At 44.0% G+C, this 23,371-nt stretch overlaps 1 pseudogene; it reads left to right on the top strand.

The window, feature by feature from the left end:
* The window catches only part of LOC112259160, a 37,531-nt pseudogene extending 16,464 nt beyond the window's left edge, over positions 1 to 21,067 (top strand).
* The last annotated feature ends 2,304 nt before the right edge of the window (positions 21,068 to 23,371 follow it).

Genomic DNA, 23,371 nt, shown 5'->3' on the forward strand with positions numbered 1-23,371 from the left:
GCACAAAAAGAGGTCCATACAGAAATGGTTTGTTGAGATCGGTGTGAAAGAACTTGACTGGCCTGCACAGAGCCCTGACCTCAACCCCATCAAACACCTTTGGGATGAACTGAAACGCTGACTGCGAGCCAGGCCCAACATCTGTGCTCGACCTCACTAATGCTCTTGTGGCTGAATGGAAGCAAGTCCCTGCAGCAATGTTCCAATGTCTAGTGGAAAGCCTTCCCAAAAGAGTGGAGGCTGTTTTTGCAGCAAAGGGGGACCAATTCCATATTAATGCCCATTATTTTAGAATGAGATGTTAGACAAGTGGGTGTCCACATACTTTTTAAAGGGAACACTTAAACAACACAATGTAACTCCAGGTCAATCACACTTCTGTGAAATCAAACTGTCCACTTAGGAAGCAACACTGATTGACAATAAATTTCACATGCTGTTGTGTAAATGGAATAGACAACAGGTGGAAATTATAGGCAATTAAGCAAGACACCCCCAATAAAGGAGTGGTTCTGCAGGTGGGGACCACAGACCACTTCTCAGTTCCTATGCTTCCTGGCTGATGTTTTGGTCACTTTTGAATGCTGGCGGTGCTTTCACTCTAGTGGTAGCATGAGACGGAGTGTACAACCCACACAAGTGGCTCAGGTAGTGCAGCTCATCCAGGATGGCACATCAATGCGAGCTGTGGAAAAAAGGTTTGCTGTGTCTGTCAGCGTAGTGTCCAGAGCATGGAGGCGCTACCAGGAGACAGGCCAGTACATCAGGAGATGTGGAGGAGGCCGTAGGAGGGCAACAACCCAGCAGCAGGACCGCTACCTCCGCCTTTGTGCAAGGAGGAGCAGGAGGAGCACTGCCAGAGCCCTGCAAAATTACCTCCAGCAGGCCACAAATGTGCATGTCTGCTCAAACGGTCAGAAACAAACTCCATGGGGGTGGTATGAGGGCCCGACGTCCACAGGTGGGGGTTTTGCTTACAGCCCAACACCGTGCAGGACGTTTTTCAATTGCCAGAGAACACCAAGATTGGCAAATTCGCCACTGGCACCCTGTGAAAGCAGGTTCACACTGAGCACATGTGACAGTCTGGAGACAGCGTGGAGAACGTTCTGCTGCCTGCAACATCCTCCAGCATGACCGGTTTGGCGGTGGGTCAGTCATGGTGTGGGGTTGCATTTCTTTGGGGGGGCCGCACAGCCCTCCATGTGCTCGCCAGAGGTAGCCTGACTGCCATTAGGTACCGAGATTAGATCTTCAGACCCCTTGTGAGACCATATGCTGGTGCGGTTGGCCCTGGGTTCCTCCTAATGCAAGACAATGCTAGACCTCATGTGGCTGGAGTGTGTCAGCAGTTCCTGCAAGAGGAAGATATTGATGCTATGGACTGGCCCGCCCATTCCCCAGACCTGGATCCAATTGAGCACATCTGGGACATTGTCTCGCTCCATCCACCAATGCCACATTGCACCACAGACTGTCCAGGAGTTGGCGGATGTCCAGGTCTGGGAGGAGATCCCTCAGGAGACCATCCGCCACCTCATCAGGAGCATGCCCAGGCGTTGTAGGGAGGTCATACAGGCACGTGGAGGCCACAAACACTACTGAGCCTCATTTTGACTTGTTTTAAGGACATTACATCAAAGTTGGATCAGCCTGTAGTGTGGTTTTCCACTTTAATTTTGAGTGTGACTCCAAATCCAGACCTCCATGGGTTGCTAAATTTGATTTCCATTGATAATATTTGCGTGATTTTTGTCAGCACATTCAACTATGTAAAGAAAAAAGTATTTAATAAGAATATTTCATTCATTCAGATCTAGGATGTTATTTTAGTGTTCCCTTTTTTTGAGCAAGTGATCTGCTCTTGAAATGTATTGATGTTATTTAATATATGGTCAGTGAGTAAGTGATCTGCTCTTGAAATGTATTGATGTTATTTAATATATGGTCAGTGACCATGCACAAAATAAATACTGCTGGGTTGGGTACATGGCTCATTTAAACCTGTGGTCTCTAATATATAAAGGACATTTAAACCCGTAACCTCTAATATATAAAGGACATTTAAACCTGTAACCTCTAATATATAAAGGACATTTAAACCCGTGGTCTCTAATATATAAAGGACATTTAAACCTCTAACTCTTTGTTTTTTGCTGTGACAAGGGCGATCCACGACGTGAAGGCCACAGACTTGGGGCTGAGTAAAGTGCGCTTCAAGGCTGAGGTGGACTTTGACGGGAGGGTGGTGACCCGCTCCTACCTGGAGAAGCAGGACATCGAACAGATCCTCAACGTAAGGCTAATGTAATGCTAAGAAGTGTTTTAATCAAGAGTGTTTCTCACCATAGTTCATTTCGTACTTTTTGTCTTTCTGGTTTGGAGAGTTGGACATCCCTAGTAATCCATCTGCACTGATAGCCATTGTATGATCGTTTAAAGCTTCAGTCTGGGATTTGTTTTTCACCCTAACAGTAACCCATTAGGTATACATCTGAGGGATGGTGCTGGGGAAATATTTTTATTTCAAACCGGTTTTTAATATTGTCATCAAATCAAACTTTATTTGTCACGTGCCGAATACAACCGGTGTAGAAATGATTGTGAAATGCTTACTTACAAGCCCTTAACCTCTAGTGACACCCCATCCCGTGAACGGGACCGTTGTCATCATCTGACACTAATTAGCATAATGCAACGGATATAAATCTTCCGAGACAATATTCCTATTCATGAAAATCACAAGTGAAATATATTGGAACACAGCTTAGCCTTTTATTAATCACCCTGTCATCTCAGATTTTCAAAATATGCTTTACAGCCAAAGCTAGACAAGCATTTGTAAGTTTATTGATAGCCTAGCATAGCATTATGCCTTGCTAGCAGCAGGCAATCTTGTCACAAATCAGAAAAGCAATCAAATTAAATCGTTTACCTTTGAACTTCGGATGGTTTCACTTACGAGACTCCCAGGTAGATAGCCAATGTTCATTTGTTTTGCGCAATGAAGCCGCCTACGGGTATTCTTCAACATAAATGCGTAAAACTGTACAATGCTGTAGACACCTTGGGGAATACGTAGAAAGCTTAATCTGGTTGATAGGGCATTCACAGCTCAATAGGGATGCATCGGAACGCAGGGCTTTCAAAAGATGAGTCACTTCCGGATTGGATTTTTCTCAGGCTTTCGCCTACTAACATCAGTTCAGTTATACTCACAGACAATATTTTTACAGTTTTGGAAACTTCACTGTTTTCTATCCTAAGCTGTCAATTATATGCATATTCTAGCATCTTGTCCTGACAAAATATCCTGTTTATTTGGGAACGTTATTTTTCCAAAAAATGAAAATACTGCCCCCTAGTACCAACAGGTTAACCAACAGTGCAGTTCAAGAAGAGTTTAGTTTATTTGGTAAATATTTTCTTAAGTAAAAAAGTAACACAATAAAATAACAATGAGGCTGTATACAGGGGGGGTACTGAGTCAATGTGCAGGGGAACAGGTTAGTCAAGGTAATTTGTACATGTAGGTAGGGGTAAAGTTACTGTGCATAGATAAACCACGAGTGGCAGCAGTGTAAAAATAAGGTGGGTGTCAATGTATTAATTCTTCAACAGTTTTAAAGCTTGGTGGTAGAAGCGGTTGAGCAGTTTTATGTCCGCTTGCCGTGCGGTTGCAGAGAGAACAGTCTATGACTTGGGTGACTGGAGTCCTTGACAATTTTTGGGGCTTTCCTCTGACACTGCCAGGTATATAGGTCCTGAATGGCAGGACGCTTGGCCCCAGTGATGAACTGGGACTTACGCACTACCGTCCTGTAGCGCTTTTAGGTCAGATGCCGAGCAGTTGCCATACCAGGCGGTGATGCAACTGGTCAGGATGCTCTCGATGGTGCAGCTGTAGAACCTTTTGAGGATCTGCTGACTAATGCCAAATCTTTTCCATCTTCTGAGGGGGAAAATATGTTGTCGTGCCCTCTTCATGACTGTCTTGGTGTGTTTGGACCATGATAGTTTGTTGGTGATGTAGACACCAAGGAACTTAACTCTCCTCCTGCAGGCCCGTCGATGTTAATGGGAGCCTGTTCGGCCCTCTTTTTCCTTTAGTCCACGATCAGCTCCTTTTGTTTTGCTCACATTGGAGGGAGAGGTTGTTGTCCTGGCACCACAATGCCAGGTCTCTGACCTCCCTATAGGTTGTCTCATCGTTGTCGGTCATCAGCAAACTTAATGATGGTGTTGGAGTCGTGTTTGGCCACGCAGTCGTGGGTGAACATGGAGTACAGTAGGGGACCAAGCACACACCGAGGGGACCCAGTGTTGAGGATCAGCGTGGCAGACGTGTTGTTGCCAACCCTTACCACCTGGGGGCGGCCCGTCAGGAAGTCCAGGATCCAGTTGCAGAGGGAGGTGTTTACTACCAGGGTCCTTAGCTTTGTGGGTTCTATGGTGTTGAACTCTGAGCTATAGTCAACAGCATTCTCATATAGGTGTGTTCCTTTTCCCCAGGTGGGAAAGAGCCGTGTGGAGTGCAATTGAGATTGCGTCACCTGTGGATCTGTTGGGGTGGTATGCGAATTGGAGTGGGTTTAGGGTATCCGGGATGATGCTGTTGATGTGAGCCATGGCAAGCTTTTCAAAGCACTTCATGGCTACCGACTTGAGTACGACAGGGCAGTAGTCATTTAGGCAGTTTACCTTTGCTTCCTTGGGCACAGGGACTATGGCGGTCTGCTTGAAACATGTCGGTATTACAGACTCAGTCAGGAAGAGGTTGAAATGTCAGTGAAGACACTTGCCAGTTAGTCCGTGCATGCTTTGAGTACGCGTCCTGGTAATCCGTCTGGCCCGTGGCTTTGTGAATGTTGACCTGTTTTAGAGGTCTTGCTCACATCGGCGAACGTTATCACACAGTCATCCGGAACAGCTGTGGCTCTCATACATGCTTCAGTGTTGCTTGCCTCAAAGTGTGCATAAAAGAAATCAGGAAGAAATCCAGCCCAGTCACGGACCAGGATGTCTTGCTCCCAGGCAGACTAAATAACTTTTTTGCCCGCTTTGAGGACAATACAGTGCCAATGACACGGCCTGCAATGAAAACATGCGGTCTCTCCTTCACTGCAGCCGAGGTGAGTAAGACATTTAAACGTGTTAACCCTCGCAAGGCTGCAGGCCCAGACTGCATCCCCAGCCGCGCCCTCAGAGCATGCGCAGACCAGCTGGCCGGTGTGTTTACGGACATATTCAATCAATCCCTATACCAGTCTGCTGTTCCCACATGCTTCAAGAGGGCCACCATTGTTCCTGTTCCCAAGAAAGCTAAGGTAACTGAGCTAAACGACTACCGCCCGTAGCACTCACATCCGTCATCATGAAGTGCTTTGAGAGACTAGTCAAGGACCATATCACCTCCACCCTACCTGACACCCTAGACCCACTCCAATTTGCTTACCGCCCAAATAGGTCCACAGACGATGCAATCTCAACCACACTGCACACTGCCCTAACCCATCTGGACAAGAGGAATACCTATGTGAGAATGCTGTTCATCGACTACAGCTCGGCATTCAACACCATAGTACCCTCCAAGCTCGTCATCAAGCTCGAGACCCTGGGTCTCGACCCCGCCCTGTGCAACTGGGTACTGGACTTCCTGACGGGCCGCCCCCAGGTGGTGAGGGTAGGCAACAACATCTCCTCCCCGCTGATCCTCAACACTGGGGCCCCACAAGGGTGCGTTCTGAGCCCTCTCCTGTACTCCCTGTTCACCCACGACTGCGTGGCCACGCACGCCTCTAACTCAATCATCAAGTTTGCGGACGACACAACAGTGGTAGGCTTGATTACCAACAACGACGAGACTGCAAAATAACCTCACACTCAACGTCAACAAAACTAAGGAGATGATTGTGGACTTCAGGAAACAGCAGAGGGAACACCCCCCTATCCACATCGATGGAACAGTAGTGGAGAGGGTAGCAAGTTTTTTAAGTTCCTCGGCATACACATCACAGACAAACTGAATTGGTCCACTCACACAGACAGCATCGTGAAGAACTTCAACCTCAAGAGGCTGAAGAAATTCGGCTTGTCACCAAAAGCACTCACAAACTTCTACAGATGCACAATCGAGAGCATCCTGGCGGGCTGTATCACCGCCTGGTACGGCAACTGCTCCGCCCTCAACCGTAAGGCTCTCCAGAGGGTAGTGAGGTCTGCACAACGCATCACTGGGGGCAAACTACCTGCCCTCCAGGACACCTACACCACCCGATGTTACAGGAAGGCCATAAAGATCATCAAGGACATCAACCACCCGAGCCACTGCCTGTTCACCCCGCTATCATCCAGAAGGCGAGGTCAGTACAGGTGCATCAAAGCTGGGACCGAGAGACTGAAAAACAGCTTCTATCTCAAGGCCATCAGACTGTTAAACAGCCACCACTAACATTGAGTGGCTGCTGCCAACACACTGACACTGACTCAACTCCAGCAACTTTAATAATGGGAATTGATGGGAAATAATGTAAATATATCACTAGCCACTTGCTACCAATGCTACCCTATATAATGTTACTTACCCTACACTATTCATCTCATATGTATATGTATATACTGTACTCTATATCATCGACTGCATCCTTATGTAATACATGTATCACTAGCCACTTTAACTATGCCACTTTGTTTACATACTCATCTCATATGTATATACTGTACTCGATACCATCTACTGTATCTTGCCTATGCTGCTCTGTACCATCACTCATTCATATATCCTTATGTACATATTCTTTATCCCCTTACACTGTGTATAAGACAGTAGTTTTGGAATTGTTAGTTAGATTACTTGTTGGTTATTACTGCATTGTCGGAACTAGAAGCACAAGCATTTCGCTACACTCGCATTAACATCTGCTAACCATGTGTATGTGACAAATAAAATTTGATTTGATTTGAAAAGGCATTGAGCTCATCTGGTAGGCTCGTGTCACTGGGCAGCTCGCGGTTGTGTTTCCCTTTATAGTCCGTAATATTTTTAAAGCCCTGCCACATCCGACGAGCGTCAGATGGAGGAGGATTCAATCTTAATCCTGTGTTGACGCTTTGCCTGTTTGATGGTTCTTCTGAGGGCTTAGCAGGATTTCTTATGCGTCCAGATTAGTGTCCCGCTCCTTGAAAGCGGCAGCTCTAGTCTTTAGCTCGATGCGGATGTTGCCTGTAATCCATGGCTTCTGGTTTGGGATATGGATGTACGGCTTCTGGGGACAACATCGTTGACGCACTTATTAACGAACCCGACGACTGAGATGGTATATTCTTCAATGCCATTGGATGAATCCCGGAACATATTCGAGTCTGTGCTAGCAAAACAGTCCTGTAGTGTAGCATCCGTGTCATCTGACCACTTCTGTATTGAGCTAGTCACTGGTACTTAGTCTTTGCTTGTAAGCAGGAATCGGGAGGACAGAATTATGGTCAGATTTGACAAATGGAGGGAGAACTTTGTGTCACTTTTCTTTCTTTAGTTTTTTTAACCTTTTTATTTAACTGGACAAGTCTGTGGTCTTTGTAGTAAAGGTAGGCTTTTTCTTTCTTTTTCTCCCCCATCCCTCTGGTTGCACATGTATATACTGGTAGAAATGAGGTAAAACGGATTCAAGATGGCCTGCATTTACAGTCACCGGTCACTAGGAGTTCTGCTCCTGGATGAGCATTTTCTTGTTTGCTTATGGTGTTGTATAGCTGGTTGAGTGCGGTCTTAGTGCCAGCATAGGTTTGTGGTGGAAAATAGACGGCTGCGAATAATATAGATGCAAACTATGTTGGTATATAGGGTGGTCTACATCTTATCATAAGGTACTCTACCTCAGGTGAGCAATACCTCGAGACTAGGGATGCACAATATATCGGGGGGTGGTGGTGTGTATCGGAATCGGACTATTAGCTAAAAATGCCAAGTCTAGTTTAACGCTGATTTGCATACTTATATGATGTAATGATGCTATGAAAAACACAGCGCTACACAGAACAAAAGCAGAAAAATACTAAGTGCACTTCCAAGAACTAAACAAGTTTAAGCCGAGCAGTCATTTGAAAGAGTAAGACATTTTCAGCGAGACAACTCAAAGGCAAAATCCATTATACCCAAGATAATGGAATTCATCGCCCTTGACAATCAACTGTTCCCTGTTGTGGATGGTGTTGGTTTCCGCCAACTGGTCAATACACACTATTTTTCAGATGTTGCCCTGCCGGAGTTGTGCATTTCAACAATACTGTGCATCTATGAGCTACTTGCTATGGGTGTCACTAGCTTCACGACTGACGTTTGGGCCAGCGACGTCAGCCCCATGATCATGCTGAGTCTGTCGTTGTCACAGTGGGTCGACGAGGATTTTGTACTGAGGAATTGCATGCTCAAGAATGTGCTGGTTCTCATACCGCTGCTGCCATGTCAATGGCTTTTGAGAACGTTTGGACCTTGGAAACATGAACACACTCCTAGTGCCATTCGAACAGCTGACTCGAGAAAAAAGCAAATCAACTGCGGCTGCAGCAGACGTGATACCCTCAATGGCATTGAAACGCCTGCTCAACAAAACTGACGACACAAACCGTGGGGTTAATTTACAAAAGTACTCAAGGCTGTGAACAAGTGATTCGGTGGCATTATCTCTGAGCCTCTTTACTGTGTCACCACCATGCTCGACGCCAGGTACAAGGACCGCTACATCGATGCAGACAAACTGGGTTTACGTGAAACGTTACATACACAGCTGGACAAGATGGAAATGGACACAGTGACAGTGCGCACCGAGGAAGAGGGGCCACAGACAGACAGCTGAAACTAAACTGCTTGACATGTATGATGAAATCCTGGTTGAGAATGAAATGACTGCACAACAAAACAGCACAGCAAGTAAGTGAAAAATAGGTTTGAATGTTTTACTGGTTGTTTAGGTTCTAATTCTCTAAGTAAAAACTCAACGGACACTAAAAGCGCAAACCAAGTTTATTCTTCCCAGAGGATCAACTCAGCTGTATTTGAAACAAGCACTGATATTTAACTATTTCTCCTAGGCTGAGTCTCCTCTTCACATCTGAACAAACATTTTATCTTTACTGCTAGGCAGGAAACTAAGTGATAAGGCCACAAACCTTTCTTTCTCTCTTAACATGACCTGACCTCAACCTCTATCACTAATCCACGGCTCTCTCCCCTTTTCAATGGCTGCTACTTGATCGTTTTCCCTGCACTCAAAACATTCCAAGCTTAATTGCACACACTATACCTTCCTCATACAGATAACCATTTTAACTTCTGGTGGAGACCCACTAAACCTAAGCATTCAATATTTCAATAGGATACCTGATCAGAATCCATCATGGTAATGGGGACATGCGTAAATGCCAACAAAAATATATAAATGCCGCCCTATGGGACTCCCAATCACGTCCGGATGTGATACAGCCTGGATTCGAACCAGGGACTGTAGTGAAGCCTCTTGCACTAAGATGCAGTGCCTTAGACCACTGTTTGTGTGTGTGTGTGTGTGTGTGTGTTAACGATTTAACTGTACTAGAATGCTTAAAAGACTGCAAAAATGTTAAATATTGGTTATCTGTATTTTGTTTTTTTGGCAAGGAAGATATCGGTATTGGACAAAAATGTCATCCGTGCATCCCTACGCGAGATTTATTTACTGTTGGACATCGCACATCAGCTGTTATTGACAAATATACACACATCCCCTGACTTAGCGTCTCTGTCCTGCCGATGCATGGAAAATCCCGCTAGCTTTATATTATCCGTGTTGGCGCTCAGCCATGACTCTGTTTTTAATGTGCCATTGGTAAGGATAGTCTTGATCGTATATCATCCATTTTGTTTTCCAATTTATTGCACGTTGGCCAGTAGAACGAATGGTAGTGGAGGTTCTCACTTGCTTACGAATTCTCAGAAGGCAGCCTGACCCGTCCCCTTGTTCTGTCATTTTGTCATGAAAATGATCTAGTCAAAGTACTAGAGTTTAGAGTTAACTGCCAAAATAAAAGAATAGGGTGGAATTGGACCACAAGCCAGAATAGCTTCAATGCACCTTGGCATCGATTCTTCAAGTGCCCTGTGGATGGGGGGCATTGTCATCCTATGGGGGCATAACCAAGGTAGTCAAAATAATGGCCTGCCTAGTATTTATATGTATGATGGTATGTTAATTGCTTAATTAACTCAGTTGCACCTGTGTGGAAACACCTGCTTTCAATATACTTCATTTACTCAAGTGTATCCATTATTTTGGCAGCTACTGTGTGTGTGTGTGTGTGTGTGTGTGTGTGTGTGTGTGTGTGTGTGTGTGTGTTGTGGCTTGTAGGACATCCAGCAGGTGAAGACCACTGATGAGCTGGAGAACTTCATGCTGAAGCATGGTGAGAACATCATCGACACCCTGGGGGCTGAGGTGGACCGCCTGGAGAAAGAACTCAAGGTAGAGTGGAGCTGCACTCCCGTTCTCTATGTACCCTTCTCCCCAAAGTGTGCACTCGTTCAAACCCCTCATGAGTTTTTAAAAGTACTGGATTGGTGTAAGAAATAGGATGGGAACTCCCTTGAGCACATGCTTAAATCAATTCAATGCTTGAAGAACCAATCCAAGAAGGGAGTGCACACTTCATGTTAGGTCATCGGAATGCATGTCTGGACATGCTCCACCACCACATGTTACATTTCAACACCATACACATAGCTTGTATTAATTCTTAGTTAGTGATCTGTTGAAGTGCATTCAACAGAAGAAAGAATTAACTCCTAGAAAGATTTAGAGCAAAGGACTACAGTCAGACAAGGTTAAATCAAGCTAAAAGTAAACTCATGGATGTTCCTAGAGCACAACTACTAAGCAAGCACACAAGCCCTAGAGCCAGACCTTGTATCCAACAGGCCACTCACTACCTACACCCCACAAAGTCCAGAACTACTGGACATCATCAAAAAAACATTGGCGTATTCTACGCTCAGACACAGCTCTAGGTAATACATTCCAGCAGCTTCCTACCATAGAGCTGAAAACATTAAAGACCGTGTTGTCTGATCTGACATCAGCCAACAAGACCATCCTCCTGCATATTCCCCCTGGCAACTACAAGTGACAATTTACTTAATGCTAGTACACCAGTGGAGGCTCTTCCAGAGGAAGAAGGAGAAGACCATCTTCAGTGAATTTCATAGAAATTGTAAGACATTAAAGTTATCCTTTTTAGATAAAACTATACTAAATATGTTCATGTCACCAAATAATTTATTAAAACACACTGTTTTGCAATGGACTACAGTAGCCTCCACAGCACTCTGTAGGGTAGCACCATGGTGTAGCCGGAGGACAGCAGGCTTCCGTCCTCTTGGTACGTTGGCTTTTGGTTCTTTGTTCTCAACCCCTTCCATAGACTTACACAGTAATTATGACAACTTCCAGAGGACGTCCTCCATCCAATCTGAGCTCTTGTAGCAGGAACTGACATGTTGTCCATCCAATCAAAGGATCAGAGAATTAATGAATCTCGTACTGCAAGCTACAGCTTGCTAGCTAGCGCGTGCGCACCTTTTTTTTCCTCCCTGGTTTACTTCGTTTTTATAATTTTTTGCCTAGTCACATACAGCTGTGTTCATTGAAGTCCACAAACAAAGGGAAATGGGGTGAGGAGGAGTGTGCATAGAGGCTAGAATGAATACAAAGTGGCTGCCATAAAAGTGACCTGTGTTTATGCTTGATCAGGGGTGTACTCATTCTGCTGACTGTTGAAAAACATTGCTTAAACCAAAGCAATCGAAACGGGGATAAAAATGAATACCTGAATTTGTCCAATAAAAACTCTCGTTTGCAACTGTTGGATGAAAGATTACACCCTAGATAAGCTAGATGCAGGCAAGTGTGTGCAAGGCGGTATTGAATGTGTCACTGTCATCTCAAATTTTTCTCTCGACCTGTGTGCACCTACTTTGTAAACATACAGTTTAAGTCGGAAGTTTACATACATCTCAGCCAAATACATTTAAACTCAGTTTTTCACAATTCCTGACATTTAATCCTAGTAAAAATTCCTTGTCAGTTAGGACCACCACTTTATTTTTAGAATGTGAAATGTCAGAATAATAGTAGAGTGATTTATTTCATCACATTCACCATGGGTCATCAGTTTACATGCACTCAATTAGTATTTGGTAGCATAGCCTTATAAATTGTTTAACTTAGGTCAAACGTTTCGGGTAGCCTTCCATGAGCTTCCCACAATAAGTTGGATGAATTTTGGCCCATTCCTCCTGACAGAGCTGGTGTAACTGAGTCAGGTTTGTTGGCCTCCTTGCTCTCACACGCTTTCTCAGTTCTGCCCACAAATTTTCTATGGGACTGAGGTCAGGGCTTTCTGATGGCCATACCAATACCTTGACTTTGGAAGTATGCTTGGGGTCATTGTCCATTTGGAAGACTCATTTGCGACCAAGCTTTAACTGATGTCTTTGCTTCAATATATCCACATAATTTTCCTTTCTCATGATGCCATTTATTTTGTGAAGTGCACCAGCCCCTCCTGCAGCAAAGCACCCCCACAACATGATGCTGCCACCCCCGTGCTTCATGGTTGGGATGGTGTTCTTCGGCTTGCAAGCATCCCCCATTTTCCTCCAAACATAACGATGGCCATTATGGCCAAACAGTTCTATTTTTGTTTCATCAGACCAGAGGACATTTCTCCAAAAAGTACAATCTTTGTCCCCATGTGCAGTTGAAAACCGAAGCAGTGGCTTCTTCCTTGCTGAACGGCCTTTCAGGTTATGTTTGTATAGGACTCGTTTTACTGTGGATATATATACTTTTGTACCTGTTTCCTCCATCTTCACAAGGTCCTTTGCTGCTGTTCTGGGATTGATTTGCACTTTTCGCACCAAAGTCTGTTCATCTCTAGGAGACGGAACGCGTCTCCTTCCTGAGCGGTATGACCGCTGCGTTGTTCCATGGTGTTTATACTTGCGTACTATTGTTTGTATAGATGAATGTGGTACCTTCGGGCGTTTGGAAATTCTCCCAGGGATGAACCAGACTTGTGGAGGTCTACCATTTTTTTCTTTTGATTTTCCGACTTCAACTGTACATTCAAAGGCTAGGTTGTAGCAACCTCATGATGGGTAAAGGGAAATTTGTGTATCATGTAGTAACCTAAACCTATTGATGTTACCTTGAATGAGGTGAATGGAATATGAATGACATTCATCCAGTCATCCAACATGCTGTACTAGAAATAAGGCCATGCTCACTAAGAGAAAATCGTGGCATATTTTGGTTAATCTATCCCCAATTCAATGGAATTGCAACCCTCTGCATGCACAGTGCATTCTTCCATCACATGTACAGCTGATTCTCAAGATCTTGCACACTAAGGTGATGCTATTGAGCCCACACTACTACACTGTCTGAGCCAAGGACTACATGCTTTCTGGTGAGTGTTGATAAGAATACTGGGTGGGGTGAATATATTTTATGACATGATTTTATGTTAACTAGTAAATAGTAGCCTACAGCAAAGTGTGTTGAAATAATTTCTAACTTGTTAACAATTTCTCCTAGTTCGTGTTTGCTACCATGTGGGTTTTTAGCTTGCTTGAGCCTGCTATCTGAGTGTTAATCAAATCAAATCAAATTTTATTTGTCACATACACATGGTTAGCAGATGTTAATGCGAGTGTAGCGAAATGCTTGTGCTTCTAGTTCCGACAATGCAGTAATAACCAACAAGTAATCTAACTAACAATTCCAAAACTACTACCTTATAGACACGAGTGTAAGGGGATAAAGAATATATACATAAAGATATATGAATGAGTGATGGTACAGAGCGGCATAGGCAAGATACAGTAGATGGTATTGAGTGCAGTATATACATATGAAATGAGTATGTAAACAAAGTGGCATAGTTAAAGTGGCTAGTGATACATGTATTACATAAAGATGCAGTAGATGATATAGAGTACAGTATATATGTATACATATGAGATGAATAATGTAGGGTATGTAAACATTATATTAGGTAGCATTGTTTAAAGTGGCTAGTGATATATTTTACATTTCCCATCAATTCCCATTATTAAAGTGGCTGGAGTTGAGTCAGTGTGTTGGCAGCAGCCACTCAATGTTAGGGGTGGCTGTTTAACAGTCTGATGGCCTTGAGAGAAGCTGTTTTTCAGTCTCTCGGTCCCAGCTTTGATGCACCTGTACTGACCTCGCCTTCTGGATGATAGCGGGGTGAACAGGCAGTGGCTCGGGTGGTTGTTGTCCTTGATGATCTTTATGGCCTTCCTGTGACATCGGGTGGTGTAGGTGTCCTGGAGGGCAGGTAGTTTGCCCCCGGTGATGCGTTGTGCAGACCTCACTACCCTCTGGAGAGCCTTACGGTTGTGGGCGGAGCAGTTGCCGTACCAGGCGGTGATACAGCCCGACAGGATGCTCTCGATTGTGCATCTGTAGAAGTTTGTGAGTGCTTTTGGTGACAAGCCGAATTTCTTCAGCCTCCTGAGGTTGAAGAGGCGCTACTGCGCCTTCTTCACGATGCTGTCTGTGTGGGTGGACCAATTCAGTTTGTCTGTGATGTGTACGCCGAGAAACTTAAAACTTACTACCCTCTCCACTACTGTTCCATCAATGTGGATAGGGGGGTGTTCCTTCTGCTGTTTCCTGAAGTCCACAATCATCTCCTTAGTTTTGTTGACATTGAGTGTGAGGTTATTTTCCTGACACCACACTCCGAGGGCCCTCACCTCCTCCCTGTAGGCCGTCTCGTCGTTGTTGGTAATCAAGCCTACCACTGTTGTGTCGTCCGCAAACTTGATGATTGAGTTGGCGTGGCCACGCAGTCGTGGGTGAACAGGGAGTACAGGAGAGGGCTCAGAACGCACCCTTGTGGGGCCCCAGTGTTGAGGATCAGCGGGGTGGAAATGCTGTTGCCTATCCTCACCACCTGGGGGCGGCCCGTCAGGAAGTCCAGTACCCAGTTGCACAGGGCGGGGTCGAGACCCAGGGTCTCGAGCTTGGAGAGCACTATGGTGTTAAATGCCGAGCTGTAGTCGATGAACAGCATTCTCACATAGGTATTCCTCTTGTCCAGATGGGTTAGGGCAGTGTGCAGTGTGGTTGAGATTGCATCGTCTGTGGACCTATTTGGGCGGTAAGCAAATTGGAGTGGGTCTAGGGTGTCAGGTAGGGTGGAGGTGATATGGTCCTTGACTAGTCTCTCAAAGCACCTCATGATGACGGAAGTGAGTGCTAGTCGTTTAGCTCAGTTACCTTAGATTTCTTGAGAACAGGAACAATGGTGGCCCTCTTGAAGCATGTGGGAACAACAGACTGGGATAGGGATTGATTGAATATGTCCGTAAACACACCAGCCAGCTGGTCTGCGCATGCTCTGAGGGCGCGGCTGGGGATGCCGTCTGGGCCTGCAGCCTTGCGAGGGTTGACACGTTTAAATGTTTTCCTCACGTCGGCTGCAGTGAAGGAGATGTTTTAGTTGCGGGCTGTGTCAGTGGCACTGTATTGTCCTCAAAGCGGGCAAAAAAGTTATTTAGTCTGCCTGGGAGCAAGACATCCTGGTCCGTGATGGGGCTGGTTTTCTTTGTGTAATCTGTGATTGACTGTAGACCCTGCCACATACCTCTTGTGTCTGAGCTGTTGAATTGAGATTCTACTTTGTCTCTATACTGACGCTTAGCTAGTTTGATTGCCTTGCGCAGGGAATAGTTACACTGTTTGTATTCGGTCAGTGGTTCGAAAGCAGTGGTTCGAAAGCAGTGGTTCGTCAGTTTCGCGCGAATGCTGCCATCAAACCACGGTTTCTGGTTTGGGAATGTTGTAATCGTTGCTATGGGAACGACATCGTCAACGCCCGTTCTAATGAACTCGCTCACCGAATCAGCGTATTCGTCAATGTTGTTGTCTGACGCAATACGAAACATATCCCAGTCCACGTGATGGAAGCAGTCTTGGAGTGTGGAATCAGATTGGTCGGAACAGCGTTGAACAGACCTCAGCGCGGGAGCTTCTTGTTTTAGTTTCTGTCTGTAGGCTGTCTGTAGGCTGTCTGTAGACAGGGATCAACAAAATGGAGTCGTGGTCAGCTTTTCACCTGTTTCCCTACGTTTCATTTTAGCATTTATCTTACAAAGGAGGAGTTTAATCTAATTGTCTAACTAGTTATCTGTACATGGAATTGTATTTTTTTTTAAACTTTTTTTCCCTTCTAATCTTTACAGAGCCCATGGCATTTTCCTATCTGATGTGTGGAGACATTTCACTACAGCTAATGTAGAAGGAAAAGCTGTGTACATTTGAGAATACTGTGCCAAATCATATGTGAAGAATGCAACAAAGATGCAGAATCATCTGGCCAAGTGTGTAAAGTTCCCTCAGCGCTCACAACAAGCAACCTCTGGCAAAAGTCCCTCTACTTCTATTGGAGGTGAAAATGATGAATCAGACACCTTATCGATAGCAACTACTCATGGTCCTCCTGGAAGTTTTGACTCAATGGAGGAACGTAGTCAGAGAAATGTGTATGCAACTGGTTCACCTCTGATGCTCACAGGCAATGTGTATTGGAAGAGATTTCTGAATGTTCTTCGCCCAGCATGCACCCCTCCAACCAGATGATTTATCTACTAATTTGCTGGATGCAGAGTTCAACAGAGTTAAAGTGAAGGTCAAGCAAGTCATAGAGAAAGCAGACTGTATTGCGATCATCTCTGATGGGTGGTCAAATGTTCGTGGGCAAGGAATAATTAACTACATCTCTACCCCTCAACCAGTATTCTACAAGGGACAACAGACACACCGGTCTCTACATTGCAGACCAGTTGAAGGCAGTCATCAATGACCTTGGACCACAGAAGGTATTTGTCATCAAGTTGGTGACAGACAATGCTGCGAACATGAAGGCTGCTTGGTCTAAAGTGGGGGAGTCCTACCCTCACATGACACCCATTGGCTGAAAACAATGGATCCACTCTACAAGAGCCAAGGAAATGGTTAGGTATGTGAAGGGTCATCAAGTTATAGCAGCAATCTATCTCACCAAGCAAAATGAGAAGAATAAGAGCACCACATTGAAGCCGCCCAGCAACACCCGTTGGGGTGGTGTTGTCATCATGTTTGACAGTCTCCTGGAGGGAAAGGAGTCTCTCCAAGAAATGGCCATATCACAGTCTGCCGATATGGACAGCCCCATTAAGAAGATCCTCCTGGATGATGTATTTTGGGAGAGAGTGGTAAGCAGCCTGAAACCTATAGCAGTAGGCATTGCACGGATTGAGGGAGACAATGCCATCCTGTCTGATGTTCAGACTCTGCTTACAGATGTAAGAGAAAACAATATGTCCTGCCCTCTTCACTGTTGCCCCAAGCTGAGGACAAATACATTGGTGTCTAGTTTGAGACAGACACCTCACAAGTTCTTAACTGGCAGCTTCATTAAATAGGCGACTCTGGGATGCTGGCCTTCTAGGCAGTTGCAAAGAAAAAGGCATATCTCAGACGGTTAATAAAAAGAAAAGATTAAGATGGGCAAGAGAACACTGACACTGGACAGAGGAACTCTGCTTAGAAGGCCAGCATCCCGGGGTCGCCGCTTCGCTTTTGACGTTGAGACTGGTGTTTTGCGGGTTTTATTTAATGAAGATGCCAGTTGAGGACTTGTGAGGTGTCTGTCTCAAACTAGACACTAATGTATTTGTCCTCTTCCTCAGTTGTGCCATGGGGCCTCCCACTCTTTCTATTCTGGTTAGAGCCAGTTTGCGCTGTTCTGTGAAGGGAGTAGTACACAGTGTTGTACGAGATCTTCAGTTTCTTGGCAATTTCTCATGTGGAATAGCCTCCATTTCTCAGAAGAAGAATAAACTGACGTGTTTCGGAAGAAAGCATTTCTGAGCATTTTGAGCCTGTAATCGAACCCACAAATGCTGATGCTCCAGATACTCAACTAGTCTAAAGAAGGCCAGTTGTATTGCTTCTTTAATCAGAACAACAGTTGTCAGCTGTGCTAACATAATTGCAATAAGGTTGTCTCATGATCAATTTGCCTTTTTAAAATGATAAACTTTGATTAGTTAACACAACGTGCCATTGGATCACAGAGTGACGGTTGCTGATAAATGGGCCTCTGTTTGCCTATGTAGATATTAAAAATGTATCTGCCGTTTCCAGCTACAATAGTCATTTTCAAAGTTAACAATGTATTTCTGATCAATTTGATATTTTAATGGACAAAAAATGTGCTTTCTTTCAAAAACGAGGACATTTCTAAGTGACACTACCGTTTTAAAAGTTCGGGGTATCTTAATTTTTTGGGGGGAGATGCGATGGATCTTTGGGATCATTCAATATTCCCTTTTGTTGTTCAGTGAAATCATCCCATGTGAGGAGTCAACTAATTTAATTAAAGTTCTGTTTTAACTAGTTATTTTATTTCTATTGGAAGGATTTCATCATTTGCAGTTATGTCTACTTATGATAAGGTAAAAGGTTTATGTTTCGGTCTCCATATGTTATGGTAAATATATCCAATGCAAAAAAAACTTACAATTTAAAAGGGTATTAATGTGAATGTATTTCGGTTTAGTCCTGTTTAATTCTCTCTGAATATTCCCCAAAATGTGCAACCCTAGTTAGACCTGGGTCTAAGCTTTTGATGTTTGTTGTTAGCCCTAGTTTTGCTTAGCCCCATTTTATTTTTCAATACACAACATTCAACGTGTTATATAGTAGTGTTTGTATATGAGTTACACCTACTGTAGTTGATAAAAGCTCGTCTAGTTTTCCATGGGGCGGCAGGGTAGCCTAGTGGGTTAGTGTTGGACTAGTAACCGGAAGGTTGCAAATTCAAACCCCCGAGCTGACAAGGTTCACATCTGTCGTTCTGCCCCTGAACAGGCAGTTAACCCACTGTTCCTAGGCCATCATTGAAAATAAGAATTTGTTCTTAACTGACTTGCCTAGTTAAATAAAGGTAAAATAAAAATGAATAAATACATTTGTTGTTTACTGGGTTTAGTTCTGTATTTCATCACTAGTTGGAGACATTGACCACATCACAGCTTCAGTACTAACCTGTATGGTCGACCTCTCTCTCATGAGCACTACCAGCTCAAAAGATTTTCCCCCCTAATTCTTTTCCATTAACTTTTCCATTCCCTTTGTGATTATTCTGAAGAAGGCCATTGAAGGCAAACGTCAATCTTTTAAACTTGTCTTAATAAAACTATTTTTAATAGTGAGCGAGCGTGCGCTTTTCCCTAGTGATCAGAGCCAGAAATATCACTCTCATTGACATCACATTATCTTACAAGATGATGGTTGTCATTTATTCAATGCTAAAAAGAAGTTCTAAGATTTAATGCGTCCTGTTTTGTTGTCCCTCAACAGCAACGTAATCCAGAGGTACGGCACGTCGACCTGGAGATTCTGTAACACTATGAATCTACGCTGGGAAATTGTGCTACAGCAAGAAGGAACTCGGGAAGAAGAGCCAAGCCGACCTCTGCACTCTGCCACCAATCTCCCTCCCATCCTCTCCAACCAACTCATCAAGAAGTCTTACTGTAGAATAGTCCTGCATCACATAAGCACCAGACACAGGTGCTGGGACAGTGATTTTTATTGTTTCCTTGTCTTTCTATGTTGATGCCGTTATGAGGGTTTGACCAGAAACGGAGATATCAAAGACCCAAGGCATACCAGGTGTGGCAGCTCTCAGCACTGTCTTGAAGTTGGACGTGGTCATAGTGCATTGTCACTCTCAGGCAGTGGATGTACTGCCTTTGAATATAGTTTTCGTTCGTAGACTTTTGTTCATGTTTCTGCGTGAAGTAAAACAATTCAGTTAAAAAATCATGTCTTTGAACTATTCAGAGTCAAACTGACCAGTATCACTAAGCAGCTATACATAAAGCTTATGAATCTACAAAGAACCACACTCGCTGCAACAATTCCCTTATGAATGCAAATAATTATACAAGTACACTTAACAAAAGCAGCATGGAAGTGTTTTCTTGAGTATAAGTTTGAAGTATGTAGAGTGTATATATTTTTTCCCAGTTATATTTTTTTTGGGGGGGGGGGAGTACCTATGCACACAGCAAAGCTGGCATCTCACCAGTTCATTAATTGACATTTTGAATTAATGTTCTAAGAATTGTGATTTTATATGTTAGTGAGCTGACTGATCTTGTCAGTCGTCTGCTGTCTCAATGGGCTTGTCAGCAGATGACAGATTTGTATGTTTTTTGCTCCAAAGATGAAGTGGTGTTCGAACACGCAGTCCGAGCGAACGTCCCCTCCTTTACCAGTGTAAATAATAGTGGGCTGGATGTAGGCGTTTTTGTTTCAGCCTTTTGTGACATAATACAATTCTGTTTTACCGTGGACAGTTCTGTGTAAAAACTAAGACGAGGACAAATTATACGTAATATTAATGCTCTGACTATCCACTAAAGATTGTTTGTTCAGCCATTGGTCCCAACTTTGACCCTCCCAGCTTGATAATTCTGCTCCAGCCTGGGGTGTATTCAGTGAGGTAAAACATTCACAACATTGCAGTTAAAAATGTAATGAATAGAGCTGACATGATTTCTATTCATTATGACAGAAAATCATAGCTGTGCTATGAAATTAATTTCTGTCTGAAAGTTCTGTAAAATGTCACCCTCCAGAACATACTTGTTGCATTCAGCGACTGCTTTCAAAAAAATTCTGTGCTCATGTCTGTGTTTGTAACAGACCGTCTGGCCAATATACAGCAGGTTGCAGGGACACTGCTGTAAGCATATACCCCAATGGTGAATACATACTCGGCTTTCTTTAGAAGTGGCCTGGAGTTGTTTCTGAATTGTCGGGTGTTTGTATGCAGTTGAAGTCGGAAGTTTACATATACAGCCGTGGCCAAACGTTTTGCGAATGACACAAATATTAATTTTCACAAAGTCTGCTGCCTCAGTTTGTATGATAGCAATTTGCATATACTCCAGAATGTTATGACGTGTGATCAGATGATGAATTGCAATTAATTGCGAAGTCCCTCTTTGCCATGCAAATGAACTGAACCCCCAAAAAACATTTCCACTGCATTTCAGCCCTGCCACAAAAGGACCAGCTGACATGTCTGATTCTCTCGTTAACACAGGTGTGAGTGTTGACGAGGACAAGGCTGGAGATCACTCTCTCATGCTGATGGAGTTTGAATAACAGACTGGAAGCTTCAAAAGGAGGGTGGTGCTTGGAATCATTGTTCTTCCTCTGTCAACCATGGTTACCTGCAAGGAAACACGTGCCGTCCATTGTTTTGCACAAAAAGGCTTCACAGGCAAGGATATTGCTGCCAGTAAGATTTGTACCTAAATCAACCATTAATCGGATCATCAAGAACTTCAAGGAGAGCGGTTCAATTGTTGTGAAGAAGGCTCCAGGGCGCCCAAGAAAGTCCAGCAAGCACCTTGACCGTCTCCCTAAAGTTGATTCAGCTGCGGGATCGGGGCACCACCAGTACAGAGCTTGCTCAGGAATGGCAGCAGGCAGGTGTGAGTGCATTTGCATGCACAGTGAGGCGAAGACTTTTGTAGGATGGCCTGGTGTCAAGAAGGGCAGCAAAGAAGCCACTTCTCTCCAGGAAAAACATCAGGGACAGAATGATATTCTGCAAACGGTACATGAATTGGACTGCTGAGGACAGGGGTAAAATCATTTTCTCTGAATCCCCTTTTCAATTTTTTGGGGCATCCGGAAAAAAGCTTGTCCGGAAAAGATGAGCACTACCATCAGTCCTGTGTCACGCCAACAGTAAAGCATCCTGAGACCATTCATGTGTGGGGTTGCTTCTCAGCCAAGGGAGTGGGCTCACTCACAATTTTGCCTTAAGAACACAGCCATGAATAAAGAATGGTACCAACACATCCTCCGAGAGCAGCTTCTCCCAACAATCCAGGAACAGTTTGGTGACAAAATGTATGATGGAGCAACTTGCTATAAGGCAAAAGTAATAACTAAGTGGCCCGGGGAACAAAACATCAATATTTTGGGTCCATGGCCAGGAAACTCCCCAGACCTTAATCCCATTGAAGTTGTGGTCAATCCTCAAAAGGCGGGTAGACAAACAACCCACAAATTCTGACAAACTCCAAGCATTTATTATGCAAGAATGGGCTGCCATCAGTCAGGATGTGGCCCAGAAGTTAATTGACAGCATTCCAGGGCGGATTGCAGAGGTCTTGAAAAAGAAGGGTCAACACTGCAAATATTGACTCTTGCATCAACTTCATGTAATTGTCAATAAAGGCATTTGACACTTATGAAATGCTTGTAATTATACTTCAGTATTCCATAGTAACATCTGACAAATATCTAAAGACACTGAAGCAGCAAACTTTGTGGAAATTAATATTTGGGTCGTTTGGTTGGCATCATTAACTAGTTTTTCAATCACTCCTCACATTTCTTCTCAAACTGTCGTTTTTGCAAGTCTGTTAGGACATCTACTTTGCATGACAAGTAATTTTTCAAACAATTGTTTACAGACAGATCATTTCACTTATTATTGCTGCCATTATTCACTGTATCACAATTCCAGTGGACCAGATGTGAAATACACTAAATTGACTGTGCCTTTTTTAAACGGCCTGGAAGAGTCCAGAAAATTATGTCATGGCTTTAGAAGCTTCTGATAGGCTAATTGACATCATTTGAGTCAATTGGAGGTTTACCTGTGAATGTATTTCAAGGCCTACCTTCAAACTCAGTGCCTCTTTGCTTGACATCATGGGAAAATCAAAAGAAATCAGCCAAGAGTTTCTAAACGCCTGAAGGTACCACGTTCATCTCTACAAACAATAGTACACAAGTATAAACACCATGGGACAACACAGCTGTCATAACGCTCAGCTAAGTGTTCTGTCTCCTAGATATTAACGTACTTTGGTGCGGAAAGTGCAAATCAATCCCAGAAGAACAGAAAAGGACTTTGTGAAGATGCTGGAGAAAACGGGTACTAAAGTATCTATATCCACAGTAGAATGAGTCCAATATCGACAGACTGAAAGGCCGCTCAGCAAGGACGAAGCCACTTCTCCAAAACCGCCATAAAATAGCCAGACTACGGTTTGCAACTGTACATGGCGACAAAGATCATACTTTTTGGAGAAATGTCCTCTGGTCTGATGAAACAAAAATAGAACTGTTTGGCCATAATGACCATCGTTATGTTTGGAGGAAAAGGGGGATGCTTGCAAGCCGAAGAAAACCATCCCAACCGTGAAGCATGGTAGTGGCGGCAGCATGTT

The sequence above is a fragment of the Oncorhynchus tshawytscha genome, linkage group LG09 (genome assembly GCF_018296145.1).
Source record: "Oncorhynchus tshawytscha isolate Ot180627B linkage group LG09, Otsh_v2.0, whole genome shotgun sequence".
In the NCBI taxonomy this organism is placed as follows: Eukaryota; Metazoa; Chordata; class Actinopteri; order Salmoniformes; family Salmonidae; genus Oncorhynchus; species Oncorhynchus tshawytscha.